This window comes from Chanodichthys erythropterus, chromosome 10, assembly GCF_024489055.1.
Source record: "Chanodichthys erythropterus isolate Z2021 chromosome 10, ASM2448905v1, whole genome shotgun sequence".
In the NCBI taxonomy this organism is placed as follows: Eukaryota; Metazoa; Chordata; class Actinopteri; order Cypriniformes; family Xenocyprididae; genus Chanodichthys; species Chanodichthys erythropterus.
The window spans coordinates 60,834,967-60,841,250 of record NC_090230.1 but is presented as its reverse complement, the minus strand read 5'-3'; the positions used below and the strand labels follow the sequence as shown (position 1 = coordinate 60,841,250).

Below are 6,284 nucleotides of genomic sequence, written 5' to 3'. Positions count from 1 at the left end.
AGGACATATTTCTGAAAATGGATCCTCCTTCAAACGGTAGGCCTATTTTTCTGATTTGGTGTTTTAATCATAAATAAAATAATTAAATAAAATGCATAAATAAATTGTTTATGTAGTTCATGGCATCAATATGTTGTTCACTAGGTGATATGACGTTCTGCGTACAGAACTCCCATTATGACAAGGCTGTGGATCAGCTTCTAGCTTTGAACGGTGTGGGTATGATGTTGTTATGTCAATTTTCAACTCTATAAATATTAAAAACGTATATGGAGTGTGTTATAATTGTGATTTTAAAGTATTTTCCCCTGCCCAATAGTGCGGGGCCCTCAGGTTTCTGGGGCTGATGTGAGCCAAAATCAACAACAATCTCCGCTTGGTAAGTTTTAGCTCATCTTTTATTGTTTGTTATAACGTTTTTATCATGTTAAAAACATGAACTAATATGAATACATTTTTTTTTTTTTTTTTTTTTTTTTTAGCATCCTTGAGAAGTATTGTGAACAGTGTTGGAAACAACGGTTCTGAAACGAAGGTTGGGAAGCATTTGAAAGTAAAGGCCCAAATTCACACTCCAACTGAGGATACTGGAATATCTGATCCGATCGGTATGTGGGTCAATGCATTGGTGGATAATATATATATATATATATATATATATATATATATATATATATATATATATATATTGCAGGGATGCATATGTTAAAAATCGGAAAAAATCACTCATACAGAATTTCATTCCCCCCAGGACATATAAGGGATGCTGTTAGAGCCATACCACCACCCACTGCATTTGCTGATGATATCACCACGCATGGTATTAAAAGGAAAGAGCCTGGGTCAGGATCAGTAGTACATAGTTCTGAAGAATCAGATGAAATATGTGTGATACCCAACACCCCTGAGCAAAAACGTCAAAGACAATCATGGGGTATGTATATACAGAAAAATATAGATATATGCTAATGTTTTTTCCTTTTCATGTTATTAGATTAATCCCGATACACTTATACAAATTATTTTTCCACAGAATCGTTCCCGGAAAATGGGGTCCCAAGGGTGGATAATGCAGATAATTGGGATGATGAGATGCTGCATGCATGGAGCATTTCTGACTTTTCAGAGGCTTTACCAATTGAGTCTCAAACAGTAAAGAGTGGTTCGGAGAACGTCGCTCATGTGTCTGGTTCAGAACCGGATTCGGATTCGGATGCACTACCTTCCAACCAAGAGGCCTTCAAGAATGAGGGGCAATCCTGTGTATGCCAGAGTAAGGATGTGATGTCGGGACAGTTTCCTGCTTTTAGAGAAGAGAATTAACTATTACATCAGAAGAGAAGAGCAGAAAATGAGATATTACGTCAACAAGTGAAAAGTTTAAAATCATCCGTTGAATTGCTGGTAAAAAATCAGAACATTGCGTCAGACCACAGACGAAGGGATAGACAGGAGTATGAACTCTTTAACCGGACTGTGACTACCGAGCTCCAGGGACAAAGAGCTGGTTTGAAAGAAGTTATTGCGTTACTAAGACGTCACGGTTCTATACAACAGCTCTTAAGAACTGATCAGGAATTAACTGTGTAGTTGATGAAGCAAATGGTTGAAAAGTTTATACCTCGCTTTGGTAAGTCCTGATTGATTTAATACAAATGTGGATTTACAAATGTTCGCTATGTTTATGTTATGATTTTGCGCTATATTTTATGTATTATGCTTACGATGTAGTTTTAGGGTTTCATTTGTAGGATTATTTTGTGTTCTGGTGTTTTGACACTTTCCAGCTTATTGTTGATTATTTAGTGTGTTTGTGCTAGTTGGTTGTGGATTTTAAATAATTTGTGTTAAAAATGGCCACAAAACGTTGACTGGAGTCAGATGATAGTGAACAAAGTCCAGCAGTGAGATTTAGATGTGATAATGATTCACATCATCAGCAAAGCACAACAGAAACTATGCGTTATTTAATTCAAACAGTCGAAAATATGGATAGACCTAAATCTAGTACACAAGTTTTGGTAGATTTGCTAAACACTGTACAATCAGCGGTGGTAAATCAAGAAGAAGAAACAGATTTTGATGTAGACCAATTTTTTAATTCTCCTCTGACCAACAATGTGTCTAATGATTCGTCAAACACCAATTTTGATGTAGACCAATTTTTTAATTCTCCTCTGACCAACAATGCGTCTAATGATTCGTCAAACACCAATTTTGATATAGAGCAATTTTTTAATTCTCCTCAGATAGGTGGGGGGGGCGACCCCCCCGCAGTACCAAGCATTTGATCCAGCAGCACCCAACATGGGCCTTACGCAGGGTGAACTAGATTCTCTTGTGAGAGATGGGGGTGTCGTGCATGAGTACACAGTGATTCCCAGAGCCCGATTCAATGGTTTGGAAATTCATAGGCTTATAAATCTGCGGCAGATATCTTCTACAGATTTATCTGCCTACACTACATTTTTACATGATCTATTGGCCGAAATTGTCTCATTTTCCAGATTATTAGCAGGTGATGGGGGGGTAATTAATATTACTTTGCGTGGGTCCAGCCTGACATCTGATGTTGATGCTCTCTTGTCACCTCAAAATAATTACGATCCAGATCTCTTTATTAATCAGCTTGAAAAGATATTGCAAAGCAACTCTGATGTAACTGTCGATGAGGCATTGGATTTAAGAGTGTCGATAGCAATGTGTAAAAATGGCGGTGCTCGTCGAAAGATACGTGACCTTTTGCATAACCAAGTAATCAGTAAAAACAGGATGAATTTATTCTGCCCAACAAACATTACAAATAATCTATGTTTTACAATTTGTCTCGCTCATTTTCTAAACCCAGAGAAACCACACACAGAGTTAGAGGCTGTAGCAGCATCTATACAGAAGTCAGCTGGTTTCACAGATCAGCATAAAATACGTTTTAATGACATTTCATGTTTTGAGCGCATGCTGAATATCAAAATTGTTACTTTCCATCGCACAAATGCAAGACTGTTGGAGAAGTATACAACGACGGACGACCCGCATCCAAAAACTGTGTTTTTATATTTGCATGATTCGCATTACTATTTGATAAAAAACCTAAAAGCGTTTTTAGGCGTGCCATATGTATGTGTGTATTGTTACCAAGGGTATACTTGTCGCAGAGATCACAAATGCAGATTTGTTTACGATGTGTGCAATTACCCAGATTGTCACACACACCCCAAAAAGATAAAACACTGTGGCGATTGTTTGCGATACTGTACATCTGATTATTGTTTTGAAATGCACAAACATCCCGCCCCTGGTGAGGAATATGCACAGTGCACTGTCACCAAATTTTGCCCCCAATGTAATAGACGTTATCACGTCAGTGGGACCAACCCGAAACCACACCGATGTGGCGCTGAACATTGTGTCCAATGTGGTGAGAGTTTGGTTACCGATGGGGAGCATCAGTGTTTTATTCAGCCAATCAAACCACAGAAACCAAATGATCGCTACATTTTTTATGATTTTGAAACAAGAAATGAAAATAATACCCACATTGCAAATTTTGTCTGTGCAGTCACGTTTAACGGTGAGGAATTTGTGGCAGAGGGCCCAGATTGTGTTGAACGTCTCATTAAAAAGTTCAGACAGCCTTTTTATAGTAATTTCACATGGATTGCACATAATGCGTCCGGATTTGATAATTTTATACTTTTGGAATATTTCACTAGAATGGGGATCACTCCTAAAATTATAATGCAGGGCTGTCGGTTGATTTTAATGTATGACAACGCATTTAAACAGAGGTTTATCGATAGTTATGCATTCATTCCTATGCGTTTGGCCAAAACACCTGCTGCTTTTAATCTGACTAACAGTGAGAAGGGATATTTCCCGCATCTGTTTAACCGTGCAGAAAATGATGACTACATCGGCCCGTACCCAGAAAAACATTTTTATGGTTATTCGACGATGTCAACACAGGAGATGTTGAAGTTTGATGATTGGTACAATGGGCTCTCTGGTGCAGTTTTTGATTTTAAGAAGGAACTAGAAATGTACTGTAAGAACGATGTTTACTTGCGTAGAAGTGTGTATGAAATATCGTAACGAGTTCATCCTCTGCACAGATCTGGACCCGTTTAATTACACCACTCTAGCAGGTTGTGCAATGGCTGTATATAAGACCCATTTCCTGCCAAAAGATACAGTAGCGCTGACACATGACAAGGCGTACACTAATCAAAACAAAACATATTCAAATGTTTCAATTGAATGGCTAGAATATTTGCAAAAATCACACTCCAATGGCATTCAGCATGATCTAAACCATGGTGAGGTATCGTTTGGTAAATATTATGTCGATGGGTTTTATGATGATGGCACTGTGAAAAAAGCATTCGAATTTCTCGGTTGTTTTTTTCATGGATGTGAACGTTGTTATAACCCGAACGATTTAAATCCCTTATCAAAAGTGCCTTATGGCAGCCTCAGAAGACAGGTTGATGACAAGTTTGAAATTTTGCAACGTGCATATAATCTTCAAATTCATTTTGTTTGGGAGTGTGATTGGATGCTTTCCAAACAGACTGATGCTGATGTGATGGATTTCATGTCCACTTACACACACACAGAGAGGTTGAAACCACGCAATGCACTTTATGGAGGGCGAACAAACGCTTGCAAGGTGTACCACAAAGTCAGTGAGGGTGAACGGGTGTGTTACCTAGACTTCACTTCGCTCTATCCGTTTGTTCAGGCGCGAAAAAGCTACCCCGTAGGTCATCCACTAATAATTCATAAAGATTTTCAAAATCTTGAAGATTATTACGGTATAATAAAGGCAACCGTCGTGCCACCAAGAAAGCTCCTTCACCCCGTACTACCATTCAGAAGCTCTGGAAAACTTATGTTTCCTCTTTGTCGAAGTTGTGCTGAACAACAGAATCAGACCACGCCGTGCAAACACTCGGATGATGAAAGAGCTTTAACAGGCACATGGGTCAGCATAGAGCTTTTAAAAGCTGTTGAAAAAGGTTATGTCGTAGTAAAACTGCATGAGGTTTGGCATTTTTCGCAAAGTTCAGAAACGCTATTTTGTGTTTATGTTAAAACATTTTTGCAACTCAAACAGGAAAGCTCTGGATTCCCAAAAGATGTAGTGACAGAGATGGACAAAGAAACCTATGTCAGAGAATACTTTGAAAAAGAAGGGATTAGACTAAATCAGGACAAGATTGAGATTAATCCTGCACGTCGGTCTATAAACAAGCTCCTTTTGAATTCTTTATGGGGACGCTTCTATTTACGTCAGAATCTACCTCATTCAGAATTTATTTCAGAACCGGAACAGTTTGCCCAACACATTTTTGGTCGGGGGTATGATATTAAGTATTTCACATTTTTATCCGACTCTGTTGCATTAGTTCAGTGGGCTTATGCTGAAGGGAAAAGGTGGTCAGAGTCGTGATGTAAACGTCTTTATCGGTGCTTTTACAACAGCGCATGCCCAGTTAGAATTGTATGATGTTATGGATAAACTGGGTGACAGGTTGCTTTACACGGATACGGACAGTCTTCTGTTCACATCAAAAGATGGTGATTGGGAACCCCCGCTAGGACCCTTTCTTGGTGATTTTACGAATGAACTTGATTATGATGATTACATTGTAGAGTTTTGTTCAAGTGGTCCAAAAAGTTATGGCTTTAAAACGGTTAATGGTAAGACAAGCATGAAAGCCAAAGGTATCACTTTAAATTCTGTAAACTCTCAAATCGTCAAATTAGACTCGCTGATTGAGCTTGTTGGTCAGTATGTGAGGGGGGATGGTTGTGATAATTATATTCTTGCACAAACCGACGGTATCGTAAGGAACAAAAAGCGATTCACACTACATAACAAGACATTTGCAAAAAAATTCAAAGTCGTTTACAACAAACGCGTTCTGCTACCTGACTTTACCACACTACCATATGGCTACTGACAACGTTTTTGGACACCAAGGTGTGCGAGACACAGATGGTTTTGATTTCAGATTACAATTTCCATTCAGTTGTGTTTTATGTGGACCTTCTAACTCTGGAAAAACGTTTTTTGTAAAAATGTTATTAGAAAATGCTAAAAGTGTGTTTTCTAAAAAGATTGAAAATATAGTCTTCATATTTGACTGTTGGCAGGGTTTGTATGATGAATTGTTGGCATTGTATGATATTAAATTTATTGAAGGAATCCCCCAGAACCTGAATGATGTTAATCTTTTTCCTCCCAATAAGACACACTTATTAATAATTGATGATCTTAT

The 6,284-nt window shown here is 38.2% G+C and overlaps 1 long non-coding RNA gene across 1 annotated transcript; it reads left to right on the top strand.

The window, feature by feature from the left end:
• The first annotated feature begins 252 nt into the window (after window positions 1–252).
• On the top strand, window positions 253–1,066 carry LOC137027566 (uncharacterized). Its single transcript, XR_010896053.1, has 4 exons — window positions 253–379; window positions 483–608; window positions 752–934; window positions 1,034–1,066. It is a non-coding gene; the product is annotated as an uncharacterized lncRNA (long non-coding RNA).
• Window positions 1,067–6,284: the final 5,218 nt, after the last annotated feature.